This window comes from Perna viridis, chromosome 12, assembly GCF_037379345.1.
Source record: "Perna viridis isolate PV_CMFRI_1.1 ecotype Kerala chromosome 12, ASM3737934v1, whole genome shotgun sequence".
Lineage (NCBI taxonomy): Eukaryota > Metazoa > Mollusca > Bivalvia > Mytilida > Mytilidae > Perna > Perna viridis.
The window spans coordinates 20310658-20328842 of NC_142456.1; the positions used below are offsets into that span (position 1 = coordinate 20310658).

Sequence of the window (18185 nt, forward strand, 5' to 3'; positions counted from 1 at the left end):
AACATTTCACTCTGCCACACAACCGGTAGACTGCTAACGTACTGTCAGATTTGCTACCAGCTGTCAAAACTGATGTCAGTAATTCACCATCCTGAATCATGCATGGATTCTAGTCAATACCATGGATCTGCAGGAAAAAGATATAAACTCCATCTACAGCTGCCGTAATAACACTTTTAATGGTGTCAAACATGTTGCCTTCATTGCCTATAGTTCATTGAAATTGAATTACTTTGTTGTCCATTACAGTATACGGCTCCTGTGCTTTCAGCTAAGAAAAATGCATCTGAAATGTACTCGAATCAAAACGTTTGTGATGGGATTATCAAACATTAATTTCAACTCTAGCATTTCAAAAGCAAAGAGTAATTAAGTTGTTGATATTTTTTTTTTTTGCCTTATTTATTTCAGACCGGATGTTGCATTAACGAAAATAATGATACGTTTCATTTGTATCTATTTCAAAAGTAAATACATTATTCAGCTAGTAATCGTACGTCAACATCACTTAACACGGATGTCGTAATTATCGTTGTATTCAATACTTTCAGAGGTATATGATGCACTTTAAAACAGGCAACTATCAATGTGTCATATAAAACGGGAAATCCATGATAAATAGAACATACACTTATTCCCTAGACAAAGATACCAGTCAGTTTTGGTTTGCTCTTTTTCACTTACGGGTTGCGGCTGTTGTTTTTGATTGAACAGCATCGTCAAACTGAAGGTTTTGTCTTTTGTCGTATTGTGGAATGGCCTTGTAAACGCAACTTTTTTCTAGCACAGCAACCTGTTTGATCAGGTAGGTTCTCTTTTAAATAGAAAATCTGATATAAACGAATGATATTCAACTATAGTTTCAAATGTGATTTTTTTTTCATTTCAATCTATTTTCAGTTACTGTAATAAGTAAGAACTTTTGCCTATGTCAAACTCCCCAATCTAGGATAAATGGTGATATTGGAAATAGGGAAATTTGGATGGGTTAACGTTCGGGGTAAAACAATTCGGCATGAATTTTAAGCCGATAGTAAACAATTTCCGTGATTTATTTCGATTCTAATAGGACAATTACGCTACTTTTTTCATTTTCGTGATCTATAACGGTAATTTGAGACCCATCATATTTGTCTATATTAGGTTTTACACTTTATTCCAGCTTTGTCAGTTGAAATGGTCGTTAGTGAAACTTTGCTTTGTATTTTTTTATAATGAAGGAAAGGGCGAACTAAGTAGAACGATGTTAGATATGGTAATAGTAGTTTGAATTATAAGGTCACAGAGTTCACACATGGACAAGTACAATGTTTCAATCATTGACGATTGTTATAGTTGTTACATGATGGCGCACGTGGCACGTGGCACGTGGCTTGTGCTCCCGAGTATGTGTGTAAGTGATTTTTTACGGAATATAATATTATTTTTCTAACACATAATGCTTAGTATCTGTATCAAATAAGAATTTGATGTTCATTCACGCTTCTGAAATGAATAAAAACATCTGATACGCATCGGAATGTTACATGTATTTGTTTACATGATTAAAGTGGACAGTAATTTACACACGACACGCCGAAGAATTCACGTGCTCTTCATATGGCAATAAAAAAACGACCACATGTGTGGTCCCAAAGCCTGTTAAGGACTCCATATTAGAATGGTAAATTAATTACATATTCTAATTCGTAAGCATAAATGAAAAGCCAGTCTTTAAGTTGTTAAACATGCATTTTGTGAACTTGTTTAGTAAAATGTTTTCGTTTTAGAATTAATTTGATTAGATGAACTAATTCCCTCACATATGTATTCACTTTATGCGAGAAATGAGATTTAAAAACTTTAATGTCATCCGTGCAGAAACAAAATTAAGTTCTTCGAGGTCTGTGGTGTTTATTTTCTAACTGATAAACATTTGGCCAAGGCGACACGAAATACAAAAAAAATTTCTCAACTATCCATGGTAATTCCGAAAAAGTCTTTGAACTTGGTGACATAACAGACAGTAAAGAATTTTTTACGCATAAGTAATTTTTCAGGTTTTGCGGCGCTAGAGCCAGTAAATAGCTCTGTTAACTAACGAAACAAAGGTCATTGCTTTTACATATTTCGTTGCAATGTAGTCGTAGATCAAAACTAGTTAACACGAATTAACTGCTGTGACATGCATGGGCTATAAAAGCTAGTATCTAAATTTTGATTTGTCTATCTAAGGGTCATAAACTCTTCTTCTGATTTAAATAAAAAACCTATTTTACATAGCTTTTTTGTGAGACAATTGTAATATTTAACTTTGGTTTATCTATAAAGATATAACCTTATTCACGTGGTGCACACTTAATAAACCGTGTAATAGGTTACTGTCAGGTGTGCATCACAGACTTTGAAATTATCCCAAAAAGATTTTTGAATTTTTTTATATTACATTCTATAATCATATTTTAACAATAAAATCGTTACAAAAATGATGACGTCATATTAACATTACACAAATTAGTCTATCAGATGATGGACAAAATTCATCATCCAATCATAGGGCGTATTACTTCTTCCCTTATGATTTTTTTCTTATTTAAAACTGTGTTTGACTGATTGAAAATAAATCGAGCTCATATTCCTCATCTTTTAAAGGAGGAGTGTGTACCGAATCTTCAATGATTTTTCGAATATTACAAGGAATGATCTATAGTAAATACAATCCATCGAATTAGACATAATGCTCAATTCGTACCTTAGGATGAACATATTTGATCAATTAAAAATAACGTGCATGCCTACTTCGTAGGCTTCCTATACGTTTTAATGCCAGGCATGGACTGGCATATATGACGTTCTTGAAGCGAGCATAAATGGTTGTATTGTCAACTGGGTCCACTAAATTTATGTCAAGAAAAGGAAAGAATACCAAGCTTGTACCTTCAGTTAAAAAGCATCATGGCAGCTCTATAATCATATACTCTGTAATAAATGGTTGTATTATCAACTGGGTCTGTCATATATATATGTCCATTTTTGGAAATCATTTACCAGTATAAACATATTTTTATTATCGGACAATCATTTGTAATCAATTTATAACCAAAATAATTTCTACCAGTAACTGTGCGTAGATATTTTAGTTCTTCAACAATAGCAGGGAATGAAGAAAAGGAATACTGATGTTGAATTGGTAGAAAAGAAACATTGGTTCTCTATCATATTTACGTTTACCATATAGCTATGCAAAAGGTACTTTACTCGAAATTAGTGGAATCTCACCGTAAACTCATTATGACGTAACATTCCAATTTGAGTGTTTCGTGGAAATTGTGCTCGTTTTTTGTGTTAAGATTTCGTTTGTATTGCTCTGTGCATATGCTTGCTTCCGTCAGTTTTGTTTATGTGAAATCTTGCTAACTTGATTCGAAACTTATGTCAAATATCGAGTAACAGGAATCGTGTTTGTCCTCACTGGTATAGGCTTCTTTTATGTCATAGACATAGCTATTACGTACGGTATACATTCATATTTATTATATATAAATATACAAACATTTAATGTCCGAATTGTCAGGACATTAACTAAACAGGCATAATTAACCTCTGTCGAGCATCGTGTCGTTTGTGCGAGTTTGTATCGAGATTAGAAAATGTTTGCTATTTGAAAAATGTATATAACTAAGGCTATGATTGTGTGGGCTTTAATGAAATTACTTTTTATTGAATTGTCGTAAATGGCAAGTTAGTACAATTTTTCTATATTTTATATAGCTTATAATATTTGTTGTTCAGTATTGCAAATCTGTATTGATCATCTTATGAGGTAGACTTTGGGTGAGGTACATACATGTAATTCTTGCACTCAGTGATATGTTTGTATTATATTCAATTTCACCAAAGCCTATCAAGCTTTCATTTAAAACAGAATGAAATTACCCCAAGTTAATTTGAGGCTAACATGAGATTGATGTCAAATGCTGAATACAAACCTTTCAATGATTTCTAAGAGTTGCGTCCCTTATCCTAGGTCTTCCTCCTTAAGCAATTAAGCGTTGTCTAGTTGTTTTGTATTCCTATGGTAAACCAATAAACGTCAACTTAAACTATGGAAGCTAATATTGAGTTCAATTTCTTTTACTTGTCAATCAAAACAAACATTTTAATGTTATCATACCAATTGGGTTGATAAGCCAATTTCGTTTGACAAATAACGCCCTTTAACGAGACAACTGCGTCAAACATAAACCCTTTTACTATGCGTAGATAATAAAGGAGCGTTTGAAATAGAAATAATGTGACTTTAAACGTACCCTTTATAAGTTGAACTACACATGTAAAAACGTCCCCTTTCTATGGAGTATGAATGTCGCAACTGATCTGTTATTTTATTGTCATACGTTCTTAGTAGAGTGAAGTTTTCCATACTGGGATGTGTTCGGCAGTTGTTGCAAGCGTCACTTCTGTTTTAATTGTCGTCATCACAATTCGACTGACTATATGTAATTTCTATATAACTGGTTCGACATATTATCTTCAGTAAAATTTCATGTCACACCTTATGGACATCTTCTGAACTTCAACCTTACAGAATTTTACCTACACCTCAATGTGGTAGATGCATCACGTGAAGCAGACAGAACTTACTGTACAAGGTCATGATGTCGTTTCCTAAAAAAATAAAAGATATTGATTGATTGAGTAATAAAAGAATGCTCATATTTACTTTTCTTCTTATCTAATTTCTTGACACAATGCACAGAACGATTATGGTACACGATGTATATAATGCACACAGTACGCAAAATAAAGGGAATAATGATTGATTGGGTGAGTGTACATGTACCAAAAATTTAATAGACAACCGCGTGTACATTGTGCTTCATTTCTTCACCGTATTAAACAAAATTTTCAAAGATACTTATTGTGGTTATAATTGTATTTGTTGAAACATGGTTGCCAGTTATTTAATATTCCAGTATCATTAAAGTCAAAGCTCATAACATCGGCTGACATTCCGTACTAACCTTAGACGCTGCAGCCTGCCCTCGTAGAAAATGCAAAAATGTTGATAGTCGGAAAAAAGTAAATGATTTTACGCGATGCAATCCGATTGTCAAACGACTCTTTATTTCATGTCCAAGAATTTCAAAAATTACATCGGTTAGTTAGTGAGGAAACTAACATTCGCTGCGAGGAGCGTGTATTTAGATTTCGTTCGAAGACAGTTTTGTAGGCTAGACATTGTTCTCCGTTGGTTAATATTTAGAGTAGGGACTCATCTATGGTTGTTTCATGAACAATTCATGCAACCCCGTTCTTCTGCTTTACAATCAAAATAAAATAACCATTTCTATCTATTCAACAGCTCCATCCCTTTCTTGATGATCTTGCTTTTTCATTTATTTTTTAATAATACGGTTTTTTTTCAGTTTTGTACAATTTTGGTTAAAATGTCCGAGTTTCGGAACTATCATTGACTCTAGAACATTTCTTTATGTTAAAGTATTTCTTCTGTATGTATAAACCAAAGAATATGATAAATATTTATTTTCACGTTTTCTCAAGAATCATTTTGGTATTATGATTAACTTAATTGTCGCATGTGCTTAAAAACAAGAATTATTTGCGTTCATTTTACAATTTACTGAATTCGTAAACTACAATGAATAAACAAGTATTGAATGTTCTTTAACGCAGCCGTTTTAGTAATCTAGCATGATGCCAATCACTTGAATAACACAATGAAAAAACAAGCAATTTGTTTTAGATGTCAATCTGGTATCATTTATTACGATTTCCAATAGACTTGTCTGTTATAGCCCTACTGAACAGAATTAAGATCAATCTTCAAATAGGTAATCTGGGTCATTAAATAACAGCGGGTTTGACAGGCGACCAGGCCATGAACCTAACAACTAATAAATACTAATTATTGAATAAATAACAAAATTAAGAAAAATAGATTTCTATGAAAATAATGGAATCAGTAATTGTATAGAATGATAACAAGACTCTCGTGAAATATCAGAAAGATTTATAAAACAATGTAATATTTTTGAATAACCGTTGAAGGTTTGTAATGTGTAATTGTAATATTTCCTTACATTGGTATTTCGTTAATTCCACAGCTTTCACTATTCTATTAATTAAATAATTTTGTCAAATAGAGTATTGGTATAGTCCTCTTTTCAATCTTATTTTTAGAAAAAAAAAACAACAACAGTAGATCAAACTTTACTGTCTAAGAGTAATCAAGGAAACCAAGGTTAGAGCGGTAATCAAAAGAATGTAATCCAGGGACAAAGACCAGACATGAAAAACAGACATACAGAACAAAGAACATAAAGCAACTAAAATCATACATAGAAAGTAACAAAAGTAAATGAGCAACTCGGACTCCACTAAAAACTGGAAGCATGGACCAGGTGCACCGGTAGGGTAAGCGTCCTCTGCTTTTCTAGAAACACCCGCCGAGTTGCTCATAAAAAGTCAAGTCCGGGGTAGACAAACGGGGAAAGGAAAACTATGATCCGTTGAATAAATCAGTTTTCATTGTGCAGATGGATACACTAATAACGATCCATAAGGATAATGCAAAATTATGTAATGGTGTAAATATTTGAATCGTAAAAAAATAAAAACGACGAGAAAAAAAAGTACAGTAATATAATTTGTAAGTGTTTGTTTGGTTTTATGTCAGCTACAAAATTAACGTCCCAACATAATTTTGTTCAAACACATTAATCAATTTTAAACATTATGTAGCTTTTTTACTTAAAATGCATAATACTCTGCATTTGAATTGTGCATGGTGAAAACATTCACGTATTATCTTTAATTAACTAAGCAACTGAGTCTTGAACCATGATTCAGGTTTATAATGTCTGAATTATTTATTTTTGCTTGTGGGATATATTTCTGAAGAATGCTTAATTTTCATACCCCAGAAGACGAAACAAAACTTTAGTGAATGTCAATGTGGAGACAATAAGTAAACTTCTTAATGAATAAAGGGTTTCTGCTACTTGCAAGACACCAGTGGCAAGGCACACAGTGAATAATGAACACTTTAGAATAAGGTATGACGTAGTCATGATGGAATAATGCTGACCAACAATTCACAAGCAATATCTTTCATTTCAGGAAACACACACGTGTATTTTTTTTAAGCTGAATCCTGTATTTTAATTATAACTTCTTTAAACAGAAGGGAACATAATGTATTGCCTATACTTACACAAACAAAGAGAAATTAATGGAATTGAATTAAAAACGGGTATTCAAAAGAACACAACTTGAAAAAAAACATCAAAGCATAGCTATTAGACACATAAACACAGATTATGAAATAACCATAATATCACGCACATAAAAACACATTTGTGACCCAAGCTCCATTGACAACTTGGAGCATATACAAGGTACAATGGAAACGCCCACCAAGTTGCTCATAAAATGAGTTACATCTGGGGAAATCCTGATCAATAAGTTCTTAATCTATCGACCTACGTGTCCTTTATCAACTATATCTCTCGCTGTTGTCGGCATTTTGACTTGTATTCCTAATTAACAAAACGGTAATAGGTAATGTTGTACACATACGGTTAAATATCAACTTAAATACAGACGATGTAATCTATCATGATTTTATTGGAGGTTTCAAACTGTTAAAAGCGTTATTAAAATTCATCCGCATTCACAAAATTAATAAATTTTAGGATCCTTTATCATTTTTCTTTCTTTCCTATCCAAATTAACATTCTATAGTTTTGCGGACCACTTAATCACATATTGGAAAAGACAAAAAAAATCATTAGAATGTAAATCGCAAGGTTTGTTCTAATGGTATAAATAATAAGATTGGAGATATTTACTACTTTTATATTATCATCCACGGTAATTTTCTATGAATTACCAGGTTGTACATCTCAGAGGGGACAACAGCATTGTAATTTAATAACATTGTTATATTAGATCTGATCGTCGGTGACAAAACGAAGTTATTCGAACGATAATGAGGTTACAAACGCGACGTTGTACTGGATGATCGTATTTTTAACTAAGCTAAAGGAAAAGTGACTTGAATTTTAAAAAAAAATGTTTTTACTGTAATGTTTGTTTTCGTAACTGGGTTAAAATTTGCATCGAAAAAAACTACAAAAATTACTCTTTTGTACGATGTATTTGTTTATGTTGTAAATGATTACCGTCAGTATATCCACCAGAGCTCGAGATAAGTGATACTACAGACGAAAACCTGTTCTGAAACTGTATTTGGACCTACATCACGAATTTGACAACAGTGGGTATCTCAGCACTAAAATTTATGATATAAGAGACGACTTTAATTTTACATTCATAAATTTTCCTTACCTGTGCAGCAAAATTCCTTCATACTCTGATTCCTTGAAGGCCATAAATACCTGAGTAACAGACTCCTGAATCAGGGGTATGAGGAAATGCGTCTTGAAAGGTCTCTTACAAAATATTGTTTTAGATTCAGTCCTTATTTGAAATATACTCAGTTTCTTATAAAACAATGATAACGATTGTTCTTTGTAAAATGTACTTTGTGCTTATGTAACCGCTGATTCACTAATTATGACAATAGTAGGCAAATGTTTTTATACTACTGGTACAGTTGCGCCGCAATGGAAGAGGGAGGTTTAGCGTGCAGTAAGACCTAAGTTTGACCCACAATTTCGTCTACAGTGCCTGTACTAATTCAGGACCATTGCGGTATCAGCTGCCCCGATGGTGTAATATCTATTTTGCCAGATTTATTTTGGACTTGACTTGAATATTAATCGGATTAGTGTTCGGTAATTTTGTTGTTTTTATCTTTATTATCTAGTATTTCGTCGATAACACGGAGACAGTTATCATCTTTAACTCATACACATTAATACTGTCTTAACTCTACCTAAAATCCTCCAAGACCTGGAAATACATTTCAGAATGTATTTTATCATAATAATTTCATCGCGACAACTGTAAAATAACTGTAATTAAAGTTGCGTGTATTTGTATGTTGACTGCGATCGGCAGGGTCAATTTTCGCAGTTGCTGATCTTAAGTCGCTTCTTGATTAACTACTCATTACACTGTAAATCCACTAGTATAAAGGACATGAAGATCTAGCGCAAACTTGAGAATTACAGTCAATCAATACGCAACACTAGTGTCCAGTATACAACCAAACCTCGCTGAATCAACTCGCGTTTATTCCGTAGTTTGGTTCGGTTAAGGCAGATGTTCGCTAAACATGTACCAATGTTCTTAAGGTATCTTAAGTAATATAAAGGGATATATAAAGTATCCTTTTTAATTAGAAATCCGAGTCTTCAGAATTGGGTTTAGGCTGGTTCCAGTGTATTATACTAAAATGCATGGTTCATTACTGAGTGTAGTAGAGGTGGAAAAGCTTTGTATGAGCAATATTTACCAAATTTGAAGGAGGTACTAGCATGACATCATTACATCAAAAGCAACCTACTACAGTGTTATTTGGTTACAATAACAACTTAAACTTAGGGATAGAAAGAAAGTTAATTAATTTAAACAGGACATGAGAACAGCTGTAATTTTTCATTGATCATGGAAATCATTGCCACTGACAAATATTGATGAATGCATGGCCTTTGCAAATATTGTGCTACTGTTATCTGATATGTGCGTTCTGTTAATATGATGTGAGAGGAAATATTAACTGTTACAGTCCATAATTAAAGATAAACAACAGTGTTTAGCACATTATCTGCCTGCCTATTTTTTCTAAAATATCTTCATTCGGAGCAAACATATAGAAAAAAATAATACGGGAGAAAGCTCCTGCTCATTATACCAAATAATCTCACAAAAATATTTCACCCAAGAATTGATGAAAAAAGTTTGAGGTATTTCACGATATGTTAACCTACGGACGGACAATGACATACACTAATACATATAGTCAACAAAAGGACAGGCATATAAAGTAGATCTAGATCACAAACAAAGGCAAAACATGATTTAAAAATGCAATTTATTGTAATTTCAATATCAAGTTTCAATCAAATGAATAATTAAAGTTGACAAACAATTTTATATTTTGATTTAAGATCACTGATCTTTTCACAAATCTGATAGAAGATGTCTTTAAAAGACCTGCTTTTTAATGAATAATTTCAAGAATTGAGTTCAGTTCTTCCAGTTTAAGACATATTAAAATGACATAAACTTATTTTGAATATGTTTTGCTTCGACAGATGCTAAATAAATTTAGGATTTAGTTTCAAATTATTTTGATTAACAATATATCGTCTGACGCCTACATTGCATTTTAGTTAGTTAAGGCTATCGATTGATTGACTTTGAAATGCCAAATGAAAAATATACAAGTGTTGAAAGACAAAAATATTACACATCAGAATCATATGGTTTTATTTATAGTTATTACATGCTTGTCATTAGATAATCATGCAATTATCATTTTCGTGTGATATTCATACCATTTTCCATAAACAAATGTCTTCAGCAAGAATTACCAAATGCGAATAATGTGCTAATCATGCGCCATTTTTTATCATGTGAATCGAGCACCATATGATTATTATGTGGCACATTTGACTGTAAATTCTAAGGTTAATATAAGGCAGGTGAAAACTGAAGCTCTCCCGCAGAGACATAAATTCATGCGACCTTTCATTTTTTAAGCCTCGTTATATTATTTTAATAAACTTCCACATGTTCCAATATGGTTTGAATGTCCTTGTATATACTCCGAATAGTTATCGTCCGAAATGTCTTTAGGTCGTGTCAAGAATTTATCAGGCGCGGATCCAGGGACTGGCGCACAGGGCCTACGCCCCCCCCCCTAAATCGGTAAGGAAAATGTTTTTCACCACAAGTTTCACCCCTTAATATTTTTGCCTTGCACTGCATTTAGTTCAATTTACGTCCCCCTAAACTCAAATCCTGGGTCCGCCCCCGTTTCTTTCAATTCATTTCATTTTGTTTCATTCTGTCGCGATTTGTTTCGTTTTATTTCGATTCAATTCCGTTATGATTCGTTTTGTCTCGAATATTTGTTTTCGAATAGTTTTGTTCCGATTCATTTCATTTCGTTTTTTTTTTCGTTATCGTTTCGCAAATTTAAGTACCAAAGAATAATTGGTCATACCGATTATGTAATTTTCCTACAATCTGGGCGCAATGCAGTTGACTGTTGTGGTCAACCCCCATCTTGGAAAAACCTTGAATTCGATTTGTATTTAATCATCGGATTTAACGAATATTTTCTGAGATTGGTTTGGTTCTCATTTACAAAGTATATACAAATAAAGATGCCATGGTGCTATTTTTAAACTCCTGAATCGGGATGTATAAATCCGATTCGGTGCTTTTTCTTGCCATAAGTATACAGAACCTAGTTTATAATACTCAGATTAAGGTTCCCGTCGGGGGTGTAATATGAATCTATATCAACCCATAATAAAAATGTTTATGTTTGGTTGAAAGATCGTTGTTGAACGATATATCGAATTAAATGGTGACATCCATCATTTTAACTCGGACATTATTCAAACAAATGTTGTTTGGTAACGTCGCATAAAATCATTTACTTTTTCCCGACTTTTTAAGATTCTTGAAATTTCTGAGAGGGCTAACTGCAGCGTCTAGAGTGAATGTCGAACATCAGAGGCTGTTTCGGAGCTTGCTTTGATATAAGTTTAGAGCTGCTTTTTATACGAAACTAGACTTCCTTTTATGTACTAATATGACATTTCGTAACGTTACAAGTTAGTCTCACAGTAATTAGAAGACAACAGAAAAAATATATTTTCATTTACATAATTGCAATCAACATAGACGGCACATTTAACAGCATCAAAACGAATAGAATACTTAAACTTTAAGAAACGTTGGATCTGTCTTATCATATATATAACGGGTTAGAACAAAGTAGTTTGTACAACACCTGAATGAGATAAACTTTCCATGGAATGGGGTATGAAGTCATGGGAATCAGGTATTCCATAGAGAAATAGGGCATCGTAACCTGGAACCCCGGGTTTTCTGTCTTTTGATTGGCTGAGTGGATATGACGTTATTTCATTTATTTAATACGTTCTAATATTCAAATGTAAAAAAAAGCAACGTTTACATATTTCTTTTAAATTATTTAGATTACCTTTCGATACAAATGCACAAAAAATAAGTTAATTTAGATAAGTTCATCTTGATTTTTACTTAATTTCATAAGCGGCAATTTTCTCCTATATTGTGCATATCCATCGGTGGTGACCTGAGTCTATATTTTAGCGATCCTAGGGTCGCTTATGATATGGACCAGGGAACCAGATTATAGGGCATCGGCAATGAGAAATTGGGTATAATTTTTTTTTAAGAAATGTATTACTGATGCAGTCCTTTCAAAAAAATTAATATAAAATGTATTGTTTTAAAAAAGATGAAAGCTAGAACCGCGAAGAGGTGTGAGCTCTACCGTTATTACATGTATCTTAATTTCCCTTATATATATAGGAAATATATAATATATTAATATAATAACGAAAAAAGTCAGATACCAGATGTAACACAAAAATGATTGATTAAAGATAACGTCCCAGGAGAAATAAGTGAATCATTTCTTGTCGGTTTTGGGGTCTTTCCTATTTTTCTTCCTTTTTCTGAAAAGAAATGAATATGGTTTAAACATCTGGGAAATGTGCGTATGTATCTTTCTCCGCTATTCAATTCGGCTGGCTGTTCAAGAACCTTACCTGCCACAATAAAGAAATTTATCTTAGATCGTATTATCTAAATCGAAGCACAGCTTTTCTAAGATAGGGAAGTCATCCATAATTATCTTGAAATGGACGGTCAGTTTCTTCAAAAATATTTTATGTGCATTTGTTTACGTTATACTTTATGTGTAAACTTTTCCCGCCTACCATGGAGAGCTAATAATGTTTACAAAGTGAACAAAGTACGAAACTTGAAAATAAGCATATTGCTGAAGCTGCTTGATTTTGAGAATAAAATGAAATTTAAAGTAAGATGAAACTCGCAGCTCGCTTTTTATAGTAAATGCCTATTTCATATTTTAGAATACGAATTTTAAAACATCGTAACATGTATATTCCGAGTTTATTACTTATGGACGAATAATGAACGGGACATGGAAAATGGGGCATAGGGAAATGCGGTATAGGAATAAGGCATTTGGGAATGGGGAGTGGTATATTTACCCTACTGAAAATCTGTATTGCAAACGTGGCAAAATTATACATTATTCAAAAACAATCCGTATATGTTTGTAAAAAACATATTTTCTTTTGTTGTTTTTTTTTACCCTTCTCATTTCATTATTATTCACTTCTGGATATTGTTTTGAACTCCCGATTGTTGATATGTCGGAGAGGTAACACTAGCAAAAACGAAAGGATTAAGTAGTATTGTTAAGGTGACATAACATTTTGAAGGACTATGACACTAATTAGTTTTAATTTTAGAAACATGATAGAGTAGACTAAAATGTTTGAAAGCATTGTGCATTAAGTATTTGACACATCAAATCAGTCATATCAGTTTACCCATAATTAGTTCTATATTTGTACGTACTTAAAACGAGACGGTATATCTGTCGCTGTCTTGTATTTGCCTAATGAATTAGTGTCGTTTAAAACATGCTCGGAACCAATTTCCTTTCTTCAAAGCATGATAAAAGGGGCAAAATGATTTTTCGACATCTTATTTAAAGTGTGGTGTTTTATTTTTAATAGTATTTGTTTTTATAAATGGGGTTTTTATGGGGATAAATGAACTAGAAATGTAAACCTTTGTTTGTTTTTATATACAGACTTATGCTAATTACAAACGTTTTGATGGGTTTACTTTAACAGCATGATAATATTTTGTCATTTTTTTTTTTTTTTTGTTATCGTCTTAGTAATGTTAACAAAGTTACTTTAATAGCTTAACAAAAAATGCCTTAAATTTGCATTAGAAGAAACATTAGTACATCTGCACCCTCGTTGAATGTTCAGGTGCACTAATAAACTAAAAAAGTGCTTTAAGTACTATATCATACAACTGAAACCTGTTTTAAGCGAACCCCGATTGAATCGAAAACTTCTCTAAACTAGACATTTTGAAAAGTCTTTTGTTATATTGGTTTAAATAATGTGCAACCTTTTCAAGAGAACACATCTTTAAGATGACCTCTATGCAATGAAATAGTTATCTGAGTTCAAATGACTGTGAACATTTGCAAAAGATATACAGAAACAATGCAATCATTTCGGAATTTACAACATACTACTAAAATTTTATACGAAATTTCTTACGAATGATGATATAACAGTTGCTTTATTTCAAAAAGCCGACGGAAATGATCGTTTACTTTAGATGGTGATGTAATCTTTTAATATGAGCCAGCTTTTGTTAACTGCAAGCAATCTTTCAGTTGATATTTCCTTTTTTCCATATGGTGTATATTGAGGAGTTTCATCCTGATAATTGGTGCATTTTTGGTGAATGTTATGATGGGTTTGTTTTAAATGTCATTTTTGACCATGCAATGAAGGGGATAGTTAAGGCCTTATGAAAATTGTAAAGTTAATTTTCATGCACCTGTACATTGGCAGGAGATGTTTGTTCTAAAATGCCTTGTGTTGTTATACATTTATTACCTTTTAGTTGAAGAACTGTCATCGTCCTTTTACTTATATTAATTTTATTCTTAGGATCTTTCAGAACTAACATACTTGTGCTCAAATTTGAAGACCTTTTGGTGTCCTCTGAAAGTATTTTCTGATTTGGATTTAGGTAATCGGTAATACGCTGGTGATCCGTTGCGATTCATCCGTATTTGTTCTTATTTCTGCTCTATGTGCTAAAAAGGAGAACACATATTATTCTCAATTATTTTCTTTTGCGTTAAATCAAATGCTTCGACTGGAGACAACTAACACGACTCATGGTGAATACATGTGTCTAATCAAAAATAACGATACGCTGACTTGTATAGAATATTTTAATTACGTTCTTACTAAATAATCAATGTGGTATTTAATTACACCGTCTTAGTTTGTTTTGCGTAAAGATTTAGTAGCCAATGATTTCGTAACTTCTCCATTTACTGAATAGCGATCCACAAAAGTACTTGTTCTTCATATTTGAACTTCGGGAAACGATTACATAAAAACATACTCCAAACTGTCATTCAATGTAATGACACTTTCTATTTCCTGTCGAAATAAAAACATTGTATAAGATTAGGTATTAAGAATGATAAGTATAGGGGTTTTTTTAATTACGTTTAGTGTTCTTAAAATATTCCTTTCTGTGGACTTTAAAACCTTTCATTGCTATCACAGGAGGCTTGTCCTGTATCTTTCATCAGCCTTTAAACCATTGGATCATTAATGCATCAAAAACACATCCATTAATGATTTATTATCTTAATCAATTCAAAAATTGCATTTTCCAAATATAAATATATTTGAATAAAATTAAATTAAAAACATGAATTTTCTAAAATATCTGACATGAAAAACAAGGTTATTCAAAATTACAAGATTTGTTTTGTGTTATTTCGTGTAAAAAGTACTCATAATCATTAATTTGAAATGGAATAATAAATATTACATTAACCTGCAAAGTCACGAATAAACTGGAAAATAAAATTAGTTACTAATTACTTGCAACTGGTATTTCCAAGTGAATTAATGGTGGTTTAATTTCATTCAGAATTGTCAACTTTCCTTTTATCTGTGGCAACATCCCTTCGGCTCCTGCGTATGGAGTATTCATATCACAATTCATACGTTATGCCAGAGCTTGCCGAAACTATGCAGACATTTTGTATCGCGCTAGAACTCTAACAAATAGGCTTCTGGAACAGGGTTATGTTGCTACAAGATTGAAGTCATCACTACAGAAGTTTTATGGTCGTCAGTGGATCGTTATAGTGTATTCATCAGCACCATGAAAACTGATTTATTCAACGGGTCATAGTTTTCCTTTCCTCGTTTGTCTACCCCGGACTTGACTTTTTATGATCAACTCGGCGGGTGTTTCTAGAAAAGCAGAGGACGCTTACCCTACCGGTGCGCATGGCCCATACTCCCAGTTTTAAGTAGAGTTCGAGTTGCTTGATATAAACAGGGAACAGGTTATAACAGCTAACCAAATATAAAAAATGAAAAGTTTTCATTAAGTTATCTTTATTTTTGTCCTGTTTGGTGTATTTTGGACGGATTTCCAGGCTTCTATACGTTTTTTGGCATATTAAAATATATTTCTTTGGATTTTGTACCAAAACGCTGTACTAAAGATTGTTCGTCTTTGATCGTTATAATATATCCATCTCTGCACCATGAGAAATGATTTGTTCAACGTATGATAGTTTTCATTTATTCTTTAGTCTACCCTGGACTTGACTTTTTATTACCAACTCGGTGGGTGTTTCTAGAAAAGTAGAGGACGCTTAACATACCGATGCACATTTTCCATGCTACCAGTTTTTTAGTGGAGTTCGAGTTACTCTTTACTTTGGTTACTTCGTGTGTATTATTTTGGTAATTTAATGTTCTTTGTTGTGTTTATCTGTTTTCACTGTCTGATCTTTGTCCCAGGATTACATTCTTTTGATTTCCGCTAGAATTTTGGTACCGTTGAGTACACTTTGAAAATGGACCATTACTCGACAGTTGCCATTAGTTGTACTGTCTACATATCTTATTTGGTTATATAATTTACGTAATCAGGAAAGTATTTATTGTCTTTAAATGATTCAAATCGTTACAGATGTACCTTGATTTACAAAATTACCAGAGGTCTGGAGATTTGATTAATGGACATTTTTTTTCAAAATAATAATTCATAATAATGAATTTCAATCAAACTTTGCCCTCGTTCAATTGGAACTGCGTTGCTTCGGCATTAGTTGATTTTATTGATAACTTTTAAGTCGAAATAGAAATTTAGCTAACTTAATTCATCAATTTTCACCGGAAAAGTTGAATTAGCAGTGATATGCGTATATAAGCGGCCAAACTAATAAGAAACTAAAGTGTCAAGTTAAAATTTTCACAATCTCACTGTTTTTTATTATTATTTTTTTTTTCAATATCTTTTTTACCAAGAAGGAAAACATTGTGGCACTATTGAACAAATCGATAATTCTACTATGTAAGAACCATTCATATCTGTACAAAAAAGTTAAAGTGGAATTGGAACTTAAAAGTACCAAATAGCATGAAGTATTTTAGTATATTTTACATGCTACCAACTGTCGGTGAGGTTGTTTATTTAAAAGAGAACAAATCATCGAAGTGATTGGTCGTTTGAAAACAAGTGAACCAGGGGCGAATCAAGAGATTATGAAAAGGGGTGCTAGAAATGTCCAAGAACATTGGCTTGAAGCTAACATTTACTCTTGTTTACCCGACTTCTATGCAATATTTACAAAACAGGGAAGGAGGGGAAAAAATCCACGGACCCCCTCCTTGATGAACCCACAACTGTTAGTGGGGTATATTGTTGTTTTCCGTATGTTGTCACCGAAGTTAAACTTTCGTAAGTCAGAATTCTAGTGATTTTGATCTGTTCAACTATTGTTAAACCTGTATTTGTCTAAGTATTAATGTTTCGATGCAAACTACCGGTCACGAACTGATTAAATCTGCGTGTATTTAATAAAAAATCTTATATCATAAATGCAGCTGTTCCTGGATCTTATAATTATTTCTTATTCCTTGTATGATCGTGATGTCTATGCGTTCTGTTTGCCAGCAAACTTAGAATAGATTTTGTCTTTTTCATAGTAATAATAATAAAGTATCAATCAATGTTTTCTTTTTAATAGCCATTACTTTACCTTTGTATTTTGTATCATAACATGTTTATTTTGCTTACAAGCAGCTTTTCAGAAATAAAAGATACTTTGCTAAAATAAAGAAAACACACCTATTTTAAATTTAGAAATTATCGTCATGTTGTCATAATATATTGAATCGTAAGGTATGTATATATATATATATATATATATAACTAAACTATCCTGAAATATTTAAAAAAAAAAATAAATGATGCAGTGCTGGCGGAGATGTATCATTGGCTAAAACAAGTGCATCATTCAATGGAGCTAGGAGGATCCGGTTGACAGATATAATTTGAAAGTCTAACACTCTTAGCATGTACTATTGTGTCTTGTAATG

The 18185-nt window shown here is 32.4% G+C and overlaps 1 protein-coding gene across 1 annotated transcript in view; it reads left to right on the forward strand.

The window, feature by feature from the left end:
- Positions 1–671: 671 nt before the first annotated feature.
- Positions 672–18185, forward strand: part of LOC148601624 (uncharacterized) — a 68366-nt gene continuing 50852 nt past the window's right edge. The window contains exon 1 of the mRNA XM_088556201.1: positions 672–805. The gene's annotated coding sequence lies outside the window, so the exon portion shown is untranslated. The remainder of the gene's footprint in view (positions 806–18185) is intronic.